The sequence below is a fragment of the Rattus rattus genome, chromosome 7, assembly GCF_011064425.1.
Source record: "Rattus rattus isolate New Zealand chromosome 7, Rrattus_CSIRO_v1, whole genome shotgun sequence".
NCBI classification, from domain to species: Eukaryota; Metazoa; Chordata; class Mammalia; order Rodentia; family Muridae; genus Rattus; species Rattus rattus.
In genome coordinates this window covers 14,122,571-14,140,363 of record NC_046160.1, presented here as the reverse complement: position 1 = coordinate 14,140,363, position 17,793 = coordinate 14,122,571, and the positions used below count along the sequence as shown (strand labels likewise).

Below are 17,793 nucleotides of genomic sequence, written 5' to 3'. Positions count from 1 at the left end.
TTGGACTTCTGGCTATCCTATTTCCAACTGAGATTACAAGCAGAGGTTACAGATATGCCTCTTTGCATGTAGTTTATGAAGTGCTGGGGATGGAACATCAAGGGTATGTTAGGCAAGTACTCTGTCAACCGAGCTACCTCCCCATCAAGAGCAGATAGTTACAGAGTGACATGATTCCGTGTGACAGAAAATGCTAAAAGTACCTCACATGTGCTTGCCAATGCAATCCTCACATCACCTCAAGAGGTGGGTGGTATCATTACCATTATTTTATGCATAGAACAGCTAAGTATATTCTTCAAAGTCATGGAACCAGTATATAGCCACAGTGGAATCTGAACCCAGACATTTAGTATCTGGCCTTAAAGCTCACACATACTCTGTGGTCTAGAACTTTCCACAACATTGTTCATGTTAGACAAAGTGACAGTTGCCTGTTGAACATTTCACAGGGCATTCCCTCAGCCCAGGTCACAGTTCTCAAACGCTTTGTTGCTAAGATTCACTTCACAGTGTTAGCCATCAAAGGCATGTCATCTCTGTGCAGATTTATTTCCCGGCCTCACGAAAGCTATTTTTGCATCAGCCTGAACACAGACTGATATCAATGCGAGCAGCTCCAGGACTATGGAATCTAAGCCACAAAGCAGGATTAAAGGCAGCTGAGTTTTCCAGATTAATTCTTTTTAATATGACAGAAAAATAGTTAAAAGGACTTTGTGGAAGATACTTTTTTTTACATCAGAAAATAAATCGTTGCATGGATGGTTCATGGTTTAAGCAATTAATAGGCAGCGGGAAAATAAGTCTAGTCAGGAGTCTGAACAGGAGCTGGCATTGCTGCATGCAGAATTCTACCTCGAAATGATTAAGCTCCTTTTGAGGCAGAGTGAAATTAATAGGAGATCTACTATAATCTGTTGAGTTGGCATTCATAGAATTATTTTAGAGGGGGTTGGAGGATGTGTTGAAATGGGATACGGGGAGAGCAAACACATAAGCAGGTTAACGCAGCAAAGGCTTGCTTCCTTGCTTTGCGGGAGTCACCCTTTTATTTCACCAAGAGTCTGCGTGGATCAAAGGGAAGCAACCATGATGTCATAAAGAGAGACATTTGGGGCATGGATTTTGATAGCAATCGCTGAAATATGTTTTGTGTAATTCATGCCAGTCAGAAACATTACTTTTTGAGAACTGCAGCTGGAGAGGTATACACACTCTCCCTCGTTTGGGATTTTTCAATGTGCATTTTGGAGCATCTGACAGCCCCTAAGGGAACAGTTTGTATGTTTTGCCTATGAGTGATAACCTCGCCATACATACGGCTCTTTTTCTGCTTCAAGAGAAGTGAGTTCAAAGGGAAATATTCATAGAAGTGTATTCATAACTTCGGTAGCTTGAGGGCTGTGGCTGGAGGAGAAAAGACAGATCCTTACAATGGAGAAATGTTTTAGACAGGAACCAGTTGCCAGAAGAACAAAGCAGACCATGTTTGCAGCCTGGGCCCCAGCTCCTCAATGAGTGCATTTTGTGAAGCTTCTTTGATGCATCAAAGAAATGCACTGATCATGGTGCTCCAGCAAAAATCACGTGAAAAGCTGAACGTTGGCCCCATCAAACCAACTGTTTGAGATGTGTTTACTTAAAGGGGCAGAGGACAGGGCTCTCGATTCTTCTACCCTGTAATGTGAGGACTGGTGCTATTCTGTTCTGATGAAGAGAACATCTGAGTCTCATTGGAAGATGGGGACTGACGGTACGGGGATCACAGGAATCAAGGGAAACTATTCAGTAACTTAAAGCCAAGCTAATGTGGGATATTACTTGCATTTGCTATCCACAAAGGCATAGGTATTCTTCATAGTCAGGCTTCTTGCCTACTTTCGGCTTCCAAACTGAAAGTAAGAAGACTGAGGTTTCTCTCAGTTTCGGGGCTACCATCTATATAGCCTGAAACTCTAGAAGTAGTTTTGAAGTGGTTTGACTTATTTCCGCCGTTAGCTTTACTGCTCTGACACCCACAGTTAATCCTTTCCAGTCTTCAAAAAGTAAAATGATTGCTCTGTGCATGAGGCAGAAGCCACGATATAAATCCACGGTCACAGAGAGGAGAGATATTGGTTTGCTAACTAGTAGGGTCGTAGTGGATACTCCTCAAATCCTCTTACCCATGAAAACTGGCTCCAGAATCCTGGCAAAACATCCAACAGCAATAATTTATGATGGTTTTAAAGCATGCTGGATGAAAGGACTGCCTGTCGTGGCTGGATCCCTCAGCTTCAACTTGGTTGGCCTACTCACGCAATGTGAGGTCACTGCACTGGGCTCATATTTCAAAGGCCACACATGGAACATGGCCCAACTTCCCAATATATTCAAATTTGCCAGTGGAGAGTTTAGATTATTTGACAATCAATATTAAGACCATATACTAGACAAGAAGAGAAAGCGAAGTAGCTTAAAGCAACCTCCCCTCCCCCCCAAAAACCCCTCAACATTACGAACACTACAGAGGTAGCAAAAGTAATGTTACATTAAAACTGATAAAATATAGACAACATCACTTATGAATAACCCAGGAAATGTTTCTGCCTCTCACCTACTTAACACTGCGGGCACAAAAATGTCCTTAGCATGTGTGGATTTAATAGTTGTGGGTTTGGCTAAGCAAGACTGACTGACATGTTGTGAGTTATGTTACTGGACCAATCCATGTAGAGCTGTGACTGGCTCCCAACCATCAATTTCATTGCAGTTCCTATAATGGCCACAGGAGCATTTGGTCCCATTTCCTTGTTAAAATGAATCCCACATCTCTCCCCCAAGTTAGCTGTTCTTGCTGGAGACCAGAAGTATAGAATGATGATGGATGCATGCATGAGGTCTGTCTCTCACTTCCATCTTCCGCTGACGGAAGAACTCAACGAAGACTACGGGTTTGACTTCTTTTAGGGGGGCAAATTGTATAAAACAAAGGTTATTAAGTATTTAACTAGTTCTTTCAAGAATGTCAACAATCTATTTTAGATCGTTAGAGTTGTGTCAAGTAACTTATTGCCGTACTTTTTGAGAGTCTTACCCATGATGTTGATATTAGTGTCCTCCTTTTCTAAAGAAACAGAAACTGGATCCTTCTCTGTTGATGCTATGATTGGATTTTAAGGACTTCAATTTCCCCATATATGGCATAGCTACTTTTATGTTGGTTATAAAGGCATCGGAAAAAGGTTCTGATGTGTTTGTTTTCATCTAGAGATAGAAGTCCTTGGCTCGGGAGCATTCCCCCCTCCACCTCCTCTCTGTCTGTCTCTGTCTCTGTCTCTGTCTCTGTCTCTGTCTCTGTCTCTCTCTCTCTCTCTCTCTCTCGTGTGTGTGTGTGCGTGCGCGTGCGTGTGTTTGTGTTGGAGCATGAGGGTACTTGACTACATAGGACAATATACAACAAGGAATTTTTCTACCTCTATGCCCATAACATCATCAATAAGGAATGTTGACTAGTTTTCAACATCCCAATTTGTAGAGGTTCAAAAATTTAGGACCCTGAAGAATGCACCAAGAAAGGTGAACTTCCCTGCCACAGGAAGCTGACAGTGACGGAGGAGACCTGTTCCAGACACCATTGACACCTGGAAGTCTAGAAAGCTGAAGACTGGGGTCAGTCAGCTCAGGAGGGAAAGACTTGTTGACTATGAGTGTTTTAGTCCAGAAGTTCTGTTCAAAATTTTAGTTCAGTCAGTATTTTACCTCTTAACTTCGAAAATACCTACATTTTACAGCACTCTCCAGATGCCCATAAATGTTATCAACTGATGTAGATGGATGAGCGATGTCATTAAGGTCATTATCAAACCACTGCAGGGGCAGAGCTGAATTGATACCATTAGTCACAGACCGAATCTAACTTTGTTGAAGCTGAAAACTGGCCTTAGAAATCAACAACACCATAAATTTTGTCTTCAGCTTTTGGACTTTTTTTGTTCTACATTATTACCTTTCTTTCAGTCAAATTTGACATAACTGGACTGAAGAAGGATCTGGTTTCTCCAGAGGCTGCCCAAAGGGTCCAGGTGACACAACTCGGAAATACAGGCCTTTTATAAAGCACTTAAATACACGAGCTCTACGGGGAGACAAAGGCTTAGCTGCTGACCTCCCTCCAACAGTCTGCTCTGAGAAGTGGTGTTTCTAGAAGAGACAGATATGGAGAACCAGTTGTCACTTGATGCAAAGCTGGACACCTTGGGAACATCCCTCGCATTGGCTTTCCTCTTCTTCCTCCTCTGCTTCCTATTCCTTTCTCTTTCACTTCTCTGAAACTGGACCTTCTCTTTCAGGCATTAGTCATAAGCTTTCTTCCTATACTTTGGTTTCTAGGGCGCCCAAACCTGTTAGCTAGTTCCTGTTTTTAAAAACTAAAATATAATTAGATCACTTCCTTCTTTCCCTTTCCTTCTCTAATCTCTCCCATAATCTCTTTCACTACTTTTCAAAATGATGGCCCTTTTGATTTTATACATATACATATACACATACACATATATACATATACACACATATACATATACATGTATGCACACACACAGACACACACATACACACACATACATACATATATATGTCAATGCATACAGCCTGACGAGTCCATCTTTGTTGCTTGTGTGTCTATAATTTCGGGGTTGACCACCTCGTACTGGTTAACCAGTTAGGGGTCTCATCCCTGGGAGAGGCTAACTCTTGCTCTGTCAGCAGTCACTAGTAGTTCTGTAGTTCTTTGTGCAGAAGTGAGAGCCTGTGAGATTCCCCCTTTTGTTAGCACGTCTGTCAATATTGTCATTGTTCAGGTCTCATTTAAGCAGTTGCAATGTTGAGGTGTCATGGGTATATCTTTTCTGTCATTTCTAGCAGACAAAAATCTCACAGCAGATCTCCTGATCTTTTATCTCTCACATTCTACACTCTCCCATCCCCATATTCTGGGATGTTCCCTGAGCCTTAGGTCCAGGAGTTGTGTCTGTACAGTCTATTGATGTTTGCATTCTGAACAGTTGTGGTTTTCTGAGGTGATGTCTGCTTGCTGTGAAGAGGAACTTTTTGATGAGGAGCGAGTTACATTTGTCTATGGGTGTAATGTTAAGGTGTAGAATGAAGTTAGGATTTTTTCTGGCTGACTAGATTGGTAGTGGTAGATTCTTTTTTAAGATTCATCACCTCGTTAATCCCATATAGTTGGCAAAGTTTCTATTGTCGGGAAGAATTTTCCTACTGCCGAGTGGGCCTTAAGTCTAGCTATGAGTGTCACTATTGCACACTCAGGGATAGCTCCGTGCTGGGCACTGCTGTGATTCATAGGCGCCATTGCTGGATAGAACATTGCCTTCCTTCCATGGCAGCAGACACAGCACATCCAGGTACTGTGAAAGCTAGAGCACAGGAGGGAGGCTTTCAGGATAAATCCAGCTTGGGTCTTCGGAATCCTACGTCTGATGTACGTTGTGTCTTCAACAATAAGGACTTATCTTCAACCCCTGAGAGGCAACTAACTGTAACAGCGATAACCTCTTGTTTGGGGAGTCACTTGGACAACCCTAATCAACAACTGAAATGGAGGTTTCTCATGTCAAGTCAGTTCTTTTTAACACATATGGATGCTATTATTTCTCTTTTCATTTAGCATTTCTTTCTTCTCTAGAATGTGAGCTCACAAGAAGAGCTAGGGCTTTGCTTCATAGCCTTCTGAAGCCTCGGTGACCAGTGTAGCACTTGGCACATAATAGATACTTATATTAAACACACGCTGTATGAATTTTAAACATGAGGAAATATGTCTGTCCTAATCCTGGACCTTTAGCCACTATGACTCACCTGTAACTCACATAAGCAGTACAAACTAATCTTCTGTCTCATTAGATTCCATCATCTTGGCATGTCTGGCTTTTGATCTGCCCTTAATAATTGTCTTCTTTTTTCTCATCTGTTACCTGCAGCAAGAAGATCCTCCCAGTTGGACTTGCGGACACTCTTCCCTCTTTAATCTGCACTCCTTGTAATAATCAGAGAAATCTTTTAAAGTCACGAGTACCATAGGACCTCAGCGCTATATTGCCTGACATTCCTAGTACCATTAAACTGAGCTAAGAATTAATAGGGATTCTGTAATATAATTTCACTAAAAAAAAAATCACTTTCTCCCCTTCCTCTGTCCATTGCGGCTCCACAAGCTTCTTTGCTGTCCTTGAACTTGCTCAGCTCTTGATGCAGAGAGGTTTCTGGACAGTGTTCTCCTCTACTCTCAATTCTCCTTTACTCTCAACTCAGTTTCTTTGTCTTTTCACAGAAGTCTCCCTTCATAACCCCTTCTCTCTCTCTCTCTCTCTCTCTCTCTCTCTCTCTCTCTCTCTCTCTTTCACACACACACACACACACACACACACACACACACACACACACACAGACACACCTCTTGGCATTCATTTTATTATTAGAAGTTACTCTCACTTTTGTGGAAACCTTTCTCAAGAACCATCATATTATTTGAGCAAGGAGGGCAGGTCATGTGTATGTTCATTATTTTATTCCCAGTAACTTGCACAAATTTTTAGAAGATGTTTATTAAATATTTAGGTATTTACCATACTGCTAATTTGTTGCCTTCAAGGCATTTAAAAGCCATCATCAGAAGTCACCTTATGGAAAATATAGCCTTTTATTTTCTGGTTTTGAACTCTTGCTGAGAAAGTCACCATCATTAACCTGGGCCTTTGCTGTTATGTCAGAAGATGTCTTTTTCTGTGCTATTGTGGTCCACCGGCTGCCTTGGGCAACTACCTGACCAAGCTCCAGTGATCATAGCCCCTGTCCCCAATGGAGGCTTGTCCTGTGCCCTAATTGAGCCATGAAAACTCAAATAAATGTATAAACTATGATGACTTGGGACCTGCATCAGACTTTGAGAGGTCATCCAGTCCAGTGCCTTCTCCTATCTGCATCTCCATTTCACATCACCTGACTGATTTTGGGACTTCAAATTGGTGCCCCAAAGGTCATAGAGGACATAGTTATTAGAAGAAGCAAAGCAAAACAAAACAAAAGAAACAAACCAAGATCTTGGCCTCTAGTCAGACAGATAAAACTTGAAGAATTTGATAACTACTGAGGTCAAATCTACAACATGGTTGAAACTAGGTACCAGGGGATGCAGCCACAAGGCAAGGCTTCTACCCACCAGAGAGTGTTAGATTGTTAGATGGCTTTGACCTCCTCACTCTAAGCTCAATGCTTTAGATTTGGCCTTCAGTTTCCAGCTGAGTCTGGGAGTCCTGTAGCAAAACTACCTGACTCGCTTTCTCTTTTAGGAGGATGCCAGTTAAGAAAATGCCAGAGAAGAGAGATTAAGAAAGATCTCTGTGAAATAATGTAGAATTGGGCATGGTCGTACATACCTGTATGTCCTGAACTTGAGATGTGGAGTCAGGAGAAACAGGGGTTCAAAGTCATTCTTAGCTACACACTGACTTTGTGGCTAGCCTGGGCTACATAGGACACTGTCTTAAAAAATGATAAAGTGTGAAGAAGAACAGAGTTCTGAATACTCCTCAGCACTGGAGAAGTTTCTGGATGAGACACACTTGGTGTCAGAAATGGTACTGGACCAGGACTCCCAAGACTAAGTTCTATGTACAAAGGAGATTTCTTCACTAGAGAGGGACAGAGGGCATGGAGTAAGAGATGAATACAGGAGACAGAGGAAGAGGGAGAGAGGAAGGAAACAAGGGAGAGAGGGTAGGACATTTTCCAGAGTGGGATAAAGGATTGCCTTTAGATAGACCTTGCCGATAGAAGTGGCTCATAGAAAAATGGAGGTTTTATAAAGTAAAGTGGGAAATCCCATGTTAGGATGAAGTATTTCATTTTAATTGGGCATGAGTTAGATGAGTCAAAGGGAGCTTTTGATTGCTGGACTTCAATAGTTTGATAGCTGGATCTTGATAGTCAGCCTCTGGAGGAGGAATTAGCTGAATAAGGGAATAAACCTGGTGGCTAGCTTTAAGAATGCAATCCAGTGGTTTTTAGCAAGGCAGAGGGAATAAGGCAGAAGGGAAAGACCTGTCAGAGCCAAGCCCAACTCACTCAAGCTGGCCTGTGTCCCTTCACTTGGGTAGAAAAAAAAGGTCAGAGGAGGGAGAGGTAGGAGGGGAAGTTGAAGCACCTTCAGGCTTCAAGCAAGCAACTTGCTGTCAGCTCCCTAACATAGGCTTACTTGCTCTCATTTTGGCTTCTGTGTATCAGCATAGCCTTTGGTGTAGGCTGTTTCCTCTGGTAGCCAAGAACTCAGTCTAAGAAAATTTGCGTGGGCATTGTTAAAACCTCAAGGGGAGGCTTTCTGACTCATCTTCATACCTCGGTCTCACAGCTAGCTCTCCGGAAGGAAACTCCCTGGGTGGAGTCAATGTTTCTTGCCTTCTGGTTCTGGACCATTTTCCTTCCTGTGAGGGGGATGTAGCGGAAGTGGGTTTTCGGCCCTCATCATCCCCTTTCATAGCCCTTCTTCCCTTTTCCAGCAAGCTCTATTTGGAGTTAAAATGGAAGGATAGCAGGCCTTATTCAAAACATTTTAAAAATGCAGGATCTCTAGACTGGAGAGATGACTTGCTGCTCCTCCAAGGGACTTGAATTCAGTCCCTAGCACCCACATGATGGCTCTCAGCTGTTTATAACTCCAGTTCCAGATGACCTTATTCTCTCTTCTGGCCTCTCTAGGCACCAAGAATGCATGAAGTACACAGACACACATGCAGATAAAACATTCCATACATTTTACAAAAAGTCCCCAACCTAAAAATTAAAACCCTAGGACCTCATTATGTAACCCAGACTGGCTTGCACCACTCTGTGTAATCCAGTGTGCCTTCACATAATCTCCTGTTTTAGCTTCCCAAGAACTGGGATTATAGACAGATGCAGAAAACGCTTTGGAGGTAGGTAGTGTTGGTGTATGACTAATCCTAGCACTTAGGATGCAGACACACACAGATTTCTCAGTTAGAGGTCAGCTTGGACTATAAAGGGAGTTCCAGGGTAGCCAGATCTACTTACACAGAGAAAGCCTATTTAGAAAAACCAAACCAAACCAAATAACCAAACAACCAACCACCCCCAACCACCATCTAAGCAACAGAACAAAAACCAAACAAAAACAACCAACCAACCAACCAACCAACCAACCAAACAACCAACCAACCCCAACCACTTTTTAATTAAGAGATTAAAGTTTGATAATGTTGAACTTCCAAGTTACAAGCTCCAACAGCAATGATGTCCAAGGAGAAGGTGCCAATTGATTTTTTCCCAGATGATTGACAGGCAGTGGAACTATGCCTGGGATCTGCACAACCAGGGCAGAGTCCTCTGGTCCTCAGCAGCTTCACACATTCCTGCAAAAAATAGTCAAGACTATCTCCAGCATTAGTACCATTGCAAACCACAAAGAAAAATGGAGGAATTACACAGGTGAAGGAAAAGATATTAAAATTTTTACTAAACCTACTCTTTTCAAATTTAAGGGAAACTTCAAAGGTGATAGACATATTCTAAGGGGGCATATTCCAAAAGCTACCCCTTGTCTTGACATCAGAGGAGCAGCATCCAGGCATGTAAGAGGACCACAAAGAAACATTCCAGAGGGAAGTGGAGGGAACAATTTGCCCTGCCTGCAACTGCTCCTGCAGAAGTCCATGTGTTGACTCCAATTTTTCAGAGAAAAGGGGCCACTGCTCCACCCACTCAGGATAGGAAGCAACTTAGCAGTGGCCCCCATGATAAACCTCCAATCCTGTCCCATTCTGCATGGGCTCGAACAACCAGGTCCCCATCAGACACAGGTTGAGGATTCCCCCTGTAGGTACCTCCCCAAACCCCCACTGGGGGCAAATCCGTGTTCATGCAGCATCCTCTGCACTGATTGGGTGGTAACCACTGCTCCCATATCATGCAAGATGTCCCTCCCCCATCCTGCAGCAGCATCTCTCCAAGCTGGTTGGGTGTACTGCTTCTGTCATTCTCCTTTCCATACGAGAAACCCCTCTCCAGACAGCACTGCCCTACATAATTGTTGCCAATCTCCAGGGTTCAAATTGGACATAATGTAAGATTCAAAAATAGCAGAAGTAAAGGGAGCAAGGGAACCATAAGCAGAGACTGCTTCTTTCAGGCTTTTTAACTCATTAGAACTCAGAGGAACATGTTGCCTAATAAGCATTGTTGGGGTCCGGGACCTCAACAACAGGATACACTGCTCCCTGTCCAGGGGAAGGATCAGGAAAAATTACCCCTCTCCTTGGAGCCTTCTTTCCATAACACCACTCCAAGGAAGGATAGGGTTCATAGGCAAGAGGAGCGGTAGCTCCCTCTTCTTTAAAGAAGGGATTTTTACTAGGAGGATGAGATTCTGATTTTTTAGCAACCCTGCACTCATTAATCTTCTTTTAATCTCCTCTATTTCTTTTTCTAATGTCTATTCTTCACCCTCCTCTGAGATTGAATCCTGATCTGAATCAGAGGTTTGTAAAGACTTGTGAGAGGCATCATCCTGTGCCGTTCTGAATATTCTCTCTATCTCTGACATTTGTTCCTTTATTTTAGCGTTAGTACTCAAGACAGCATTCTTTTTTTCTTTTTTTTTTTTTTTTCTGGAGCTGGGGACCAAACCCAGGGCCTTGCGCTTCCTAGGCAAGCGCTCTATCACTGAGCTAAATCCCCAACCCCTCAAGACAGCATTCTTGACTAATCTCCACAAAGGGAACATGGCAACAGGAATGCTCTCAGGGTCATCTCTCTTCAGTGGTTTTGGCAAATCTATCTTAACATGTTCCCAGTCAGGAATATTAAGTCTTCCTGAATGAACAAACCAGGGACTAGTCTTTTCTAAAGTTTTAATACATTCTTTAGCTGGTTTTTACCTTTATCCCTGTTCTCTGCCATTTGAGCAGAGCTACTATCTGATCTGTTATCTGTAATGTGGAACTTGAGGTTCCCATGACATGATCCTTTTACTTACTGCGAACTAAGCTTCCTTTCTATTTGTTGCTGCATCACTCACCCAATATGTTTCTTTCTCTTTGCCAGCTGGCTTCCTGGAACAATCCCATTAGGGGCTCCTCAATTTCCTGATCTCGGTGGGACCTCCACTTGACAGTGCCTGTGCCTCCATGGTACCGAGAACCAGGTATAGGCCTGGGGGATTTAACAGAAGACATGGACTCAGGTCATTTATGCTAAGAAAATGCCGAAGCTTTACTGAGGTTCACACAATATATATAGTCTTAGCCCTTGGTGGAAAAACCCCAGAAGCACAGTGGAAAAACAAGTTTATGTTCTTAGGATAAAAACAGGAACACAGAAATAACTCAGGACTTTATTGTTTGGCCATTTTAACAATAGCTGCTACATTGTGTGCTACAGCCTTGGGCAACAAGCTGTTGGAGCAATTCATCCCACAGGGATGGGGGCTGGGCCCAGCAGTCTCCTGTCTCTTTTGCTATTTCTCCTCATCTCCAGACTTGAGGGTGTTGAAAGACTGTACAGCCTAGCACTTGGTCCTCCTTATTACTGGTCTCAGTCCATGATCAAAGTCACCAGACTTCAAGTTTTGAAACAGTATTCTTGGATTCAAAGACAACTGCAACTCCCCAACTGCCTCTAGGTTCATACTGACCTTCTACTGGTAGAACAGGGTCACTTGGGAAACTCAGCCAACTCCTGATCTTCTCCATCTTGGTTGTCTGGATTTGTTCTTCCTGCACCTCAGCATACCGTTAAAGCCATCGTTGACTTCTCTCCCACACCCCACACACAACTACTCAGCAAATGGGCAGTTCAGGTCTATCTTCAAAGCACAACTAGAGTCTGGTCTACCCTCTCGATGCCTTCTCTGCTATATCCTGGTCCAATGCTCCATCACCTTAGGCTCGAGTTACTGTAAGAACATCTTATGAACACTTCCTGCTTCTATCCTGCCACCTTAGACCTCACTTCATAGAACAGAGTGACCCGTTGGGAGAGTATGTGAGATCATGCCAGTTTTAAATTCAAAGTCCTGCCACAGTTGCTTATTTGAGTTGAGTATTTGCCAGTGTTTCTACAGTGACTCTTTGTGATCTGTCCATTCAAATGTTCTGACTTCATCTAAGTCTTTCTTACTGTCCCCTCTGCACTAGCTACACTGGACTATTTGACATTACTTAGGCATCTCAAGCTCAGTGCCTGTGCTTCTACTAGGTCTCCAAGCCTGCTTCCCCTGAATAAGACAGGATAGTTCTTTTTGTTTTGGGGACCTTTTAACCTCATGCCTTTGGCACATCTTTGTTTCTGCCCTATCAATACTAGGTACTCTTGCTTTTATTTTGACTTTTCAGTTACTTGTTAGGATTTTCAGGTTGTCTTTCTCCATCTGCACACACACACACACACACACACACACACACACACACACACACTGACTAATGATGTAGAGATCCCTGGATTCGGTTTTACAGAGATTCATATGTCTTTTGACTATGGATAATATTTAAAAATGGCCTGTTTTAATTTGACTGAGAAGCCCATGAAAAAGACACTAGGTACTAAAAGACAGCTAAAATAAAAACTGTTTTCCACAGAGGCTACTATTAGCTCACAGTCTAAAGGTTTCTATAACAAAACCTAACAGGATGCTCATACATGGAAAAGACAAGAGGAACCCTCTGTCCAAAGTCTTTCAACAAGAACTCCAACTTCATAGTTTTAGTAGGGCCTTGCCCAGTTAAATTTTGTTAGGGAATGTGAACATAAATTTAATGATGATTATGATAAAACAATCTACCTCGCCATGCTACACAAGTCATAAAAGCTGTCTTATGTTTTCTATAAGGTTTACCTGGAAACTTACAAGTCCTAATAGTTTTACAGTATGCACACGGGCAGTGCTAATTTGCTGCATCACTTCATATGTGTAATTTGGATTCAACCAAGTGATGTTACCCACTATGATCTCAGCTAAACAGCTGCCGATGTCAAAGCTCCAAATGTGCCTACTTAAAACAATGGCAGCTGAACTTGCTAAGTGTTAATAGTGTACTTCGAGCAAGGAGGTGGCCAAGCTCACTGGCCCATCACCCGAGTATCCAGTTACTCCTGGTATGTGATTAGGGCCCAATTATATCAGACACCCAGGGTTTCTGGGAGTATTAATTATATGAGTCATTAAGGTTTTCTAGGAATACAGGCTAAAAACTAAAATGGGGAAGAGGATCACTTATACAACAATAAAAAAACTGTTGATATAGGAGCAAAGCCCCAAATATTGCCTAACACCCCCCCTTTAGAAAATTGCTTACAACAAATAATACACTTATTTGTTACTGTTATATCTTATGGTATTATATTTTTTAATCAAGAGAATTGTTAAAATTGCTAAATATAATAATATAAATATAAACTCTTCCCTAACTTCTTGGTTCTTGTTCTAAAACCTACAACAAAAAGTTAATATATAGGCAATCTTAATTTGCTCTACCATGTCATGTGTAAATTCTTAAAGTTATAATAGTCCATTCATGTTAATAAAATCTGATTTACAGATATAGGTCTAATCACATGTCTATGTTAATGTTGTTAAGCTTTATCTACTTAGAAAAACTAAATTATATAAAAAGTATAATATTTTATAAATGTACACTACAAAAGGATTTTTAAAAATGAGATTTCTAGGTAGTCAGAGGCAGCAAATCACATATAAATGGTGCCCAAGAAGGACCTGAAGCCTAAATTCCAGGAGAGCAAGCGAATGCTGTGCTCTTTCATGGGCCTTGTATTTATGAAGCAAAGTGTGTAAAGGTTGCCATAAAGGACAAACAAGTGAAGTATTTTATCCATTACAGCGATTGGAATAAAAATTGGGATGAATGGGTGCCCGAAAGCACAGTAATGAAATATGTGGACACCGATTTGCAGAAACAGCGAGGACTTCAAAAGACCAATCAGGAACAATACGCAGAGGGAAAGATGAGAGGGGCTGCTCCAGGGAAGAAGACATCCGGTCTGCAACAGAAAAATGTTGACGTGAAAACAGAAAAGAACAAGCAGAAAACACCTGGGAACAGCGATGGTGGCAGTACCAGTGAGACACCTGAGCCTCCTAGGAAGAAGAGAGCCTGGGTAGATCCGACCGTTGAAAATGAAGAAACATTCATGAACAGAGTTGAGGTTAAAGTGAAGATTCCCGAGGAGCTGGAACCATGGCTTGTGGATGACTGGGACTCGATCACCAGACAAAAGCAGCTTATTTTATCTTCCTGCCAAGAAGAATGTGGACTCCATTTTGGAGGATTTTGCAAATTATTAGAAGTCTTGAGGAGTAAATACAGATAATAAGGAATATGCTGTTAATGAGTGTGTGGCAGGGATACATGAGTACTTCAGTGCAATGGTGGGCACTCGGGTACTCTATAAATATGAGAGACCACATTCTGATGAAATTCTGGCTGATCACCCTGATGCTCCGATGTCCCAGGTGTATGGAGCGCCACATTTACTGAGACTGTGTGAACTGGAGCGATGTTGGCCTGTACACCTCTAGATGGGAAAAGCCTTGCTTTATTACTGATCTATCTGCATGATTTCCTCAAGTACTTGGCAAAGAATTCTGCAACTCTGTTCAGTGCCAGTGATTATGAAGTGGCTTCTCCCGAGTACCATTGGAAAGCCGTGTGAGGTGCGCGAGCGCTCTCTCTCTCCCCCCCTCCCCCCCTCGCTCGTGCTTGGATCTCGGTAAACAGTTTGGTTCTTAGTCCTTCTCTTGTTCAAATGATGCAATTGAAGACAGTGTATAACAGAGTTGATGTTTGTTTCCTGTTTGATTTTAAACTGAGAAAATAAAAGGGGTTAACTGCTCCTTTTTTCTTTCCTGTTTTCATTTCAAAGTTTCTACCAGTGTATCCATGATGGACAACGGAGAGACACGCTGTAGAGTGTTTGCCTAGTGGACAAAGCTGCTTTTGCATGCTGGCGGTTCTGTTCCTTTGACACTGCACACTTTTATAATATGTGTTAATGCTCTATGACAAAACGCTCTGACTCCTAGTGCCAAAGCTTCCCTTCAGTGCGCATAACTGAGCACTCATCCATCTGTGCTCTTCTTCTTTAATGGTGCTTAAAGAGTCCAACCTCCGCAAGACATCCATGTTGTTCCTTAGGCGTTTTATCTTTGCTCAGTTGTTAAAGAATGGCAGCTTGTTTTCATGGTTTTTGTATTTGTGTCTAATGCATGTTTTAACACAATAGATGCAATTCATTGTGTAGCTACAGTTTTATAGAAAAATCAATCTTAGGAGTTGTTTTTCAGATATTCAATAAATTTTTCCTTTAAATTAAAAAAGGAGATTTCTAGTCTCTCTATGAGCTGTATCTATGGTTTAAAGTTTATTTTGATACTAAGAGAGCTTCAATGTTTTTCTTTTTTCCCCCAACTATTATTTTTATTGATTATTTGAGAAATTCACATAACTCACCCCAATCACACTCACTTCCCAGTCCTCCTAGATCCAACCCCAACTTGTAACCTTCATCACTCTCTGAGAGAGAGAGAGAGAGAGAGAGAGAGAGAGAGAGAGAGAGAGAGAGAGAGAGAGAGAGAGAGAGAGAATTCGTTTTGGGTGACCATAGAGCATGGTCAAACTTCCAAGGCCAGCCCCTTAAAGAAAACTGAGTCCTTCCCCTCCCCCACACCTGCCAGAAGCCAACTGTGGAGAGTTATACTTTAGCATCTTGATTACATTTTTAAAGGGTTCTTGTCAATGACTTGGTGTAGGGGATGTTTCTGTTCCCTAATGGGTTCTTGATCTGTCAGTAAAGAAAACCATGGGCCAATTACTGGGTGGAAGGGACAGGCAGAATTTCTGGGTCCCTTGGGGAGGAGAGAGAAGCAAGGGAGGAAAAAGAGTGTTTGCCATGCTTTGGAGGGAAAAGAATGGGTCAACCATGTAGGATCTCAAAATGGACTGACCCCATATGCTGCTCCTATAGGCGGGTGGTCAGGGGAACTTAGCAACTAAAGTTTAGGGCAGGTGGAGAGACAGAGGAAAAAAATTGGTAAGGGTGTGCTTTTCCAGGTGGGAGATAACAGTATCCAGCAATTGTGCCAAGAAGGCAACTGGAACAGGAACAGACTGTGTGTGTGTGTCTTTTGTCAGAGGATTCAAGGGAAACTGGATGGGTGCTGGTAGCCCCCTAGAGTAAAAGCTACAGAAAGAACATGCTACAGAGGTTGCATAACGTGGAAGGCAAGAATCTACTACTAATTAGGAATTCTCAGCTGGATCTCTCTCTCTCTCTCTCTCTCTCTAAGTGATGAACGGCCAAGTTCATCTGTAACTTCGTGGAGAAGGCACCGTCAGTGCTGCCCACTGCCGTGACTTACTTGAAGCCTCGATTGGCCACATTTTGGCACTACGCCAAGGTTGAGCTGGTTCCCCCAACCCCTGGTGAAATCCCTACAGCTATTCAGAGCATGAAAAAATAATTCAAAGTGCCAAAACTGGTGGCTTCCAACACCTTACAGTTAAGGAAGCTATGCTGAATGGTTTGGTGGCCACTGAGGTGTGGATGTGGTTTTATATCGGAGAGATCATAGGCAAACGTGGCGTTGTTGGCTATGATGTTTGAAGGTCAATCTTTAACTTCCAGTTTGAGTTCTTATATGAATGTTCTTGAATCATGTGTAATGGTATTGCTATCTGAATAAAATACTAGTTGTGGGAAAAAAAACACAGGAGGAGCCTCAGCTGGAATCCCCTGCTGTGAAAAGAGACAGGATTTACTAGAGGAAGGCAGAGAGAGGCTGCTGACCCCCAACAAGCAGATAAAGGATAGAGATAAATGAAATTTAATTGTTTTTAAGGATAGAAGCGAGATTGAAAGGAAACATGCTTTAGGGAAGACTTGAAAGGGCCTTGCCAGAATATACTCAAATTCTGCGAATGTGGGCTCCACAGGAATTCTGGGATCAATATTTCTGGCATGACAGATTAGAAGCCTAAGAATAGGCTTATATAGACAGCAGGGGATAAACTGCCTAACTTATCGCAGACAGTAGGGATTTACGCCTTGGGAATTAAATAAAGAGTGAGCCTAGAAATAGACTCATACAGTAAGTAGACAGAGATATTAAATAAGTGATTGAGGTTTTGATTTCATAGACGGTTGGGGCAGGGGACAGTAGAAGCACTGTCTCAACAGATGATATCAGTTTAGATTGCTTTATTTGCTTTGACTTGTTTTAATTATCACAATGAGTGCAATTTTGAGTTTGGTTATATTAAATTCCTGTGGGAGAGAGGTCAAGCTAAAGGTTTAATGATTTCAAGTTACGGGACCAAGGTAGTGCTATTTTGGGGGAAAGGCTCTGCATTTGTGGTGACAGGAAAGGAGAATAGGTTCTGGAGCCCTTCCAGAGTGATATGGATCAGATATGACGAGGGGAGACCCTTGAAAAACTAGAGAATTTCAAGAGAATCAAACAGGACAGGTAGAGATTCTTCATGCCATCCTTCACGTGAATGAAGGCTTACTATAATTAGTTATTAATAAAATTGACTTGCAAAAAGGACAGCTGTCTTTCACCTGCTCAAACAAGGAGCAGAATTTCATTCTTAACTAATTTGTGCACCCTGCACAATCCATGTAGATATCTGAATGGTACTAAAATTTTGGTTGTGAGATTTATATATTACAGAATGTACAGCTTTGGCATGATTTATCCTC

At 42.2% G+C, this 17,793-nt stretch overlaps 2 pseudogenes; both read left to right on the top strand.

Annotated features, from left to right (window-relative positions):
• Positions 1-13,771: 13,771 nt before the first annotated feature.
• On the top strand, positions 13,772-14,745 carry LOC116905673 (annotated as a pseudogene).
• A 96-nt stretch (positions 14,746-14,841) lies between these two features.
• On the top strand, positions 14,842-16,696 carry LOC116905611 (annotated as a pseudogene).
• Positions 16,697-17,793: the final 1,097 nt, after the last annotated feature.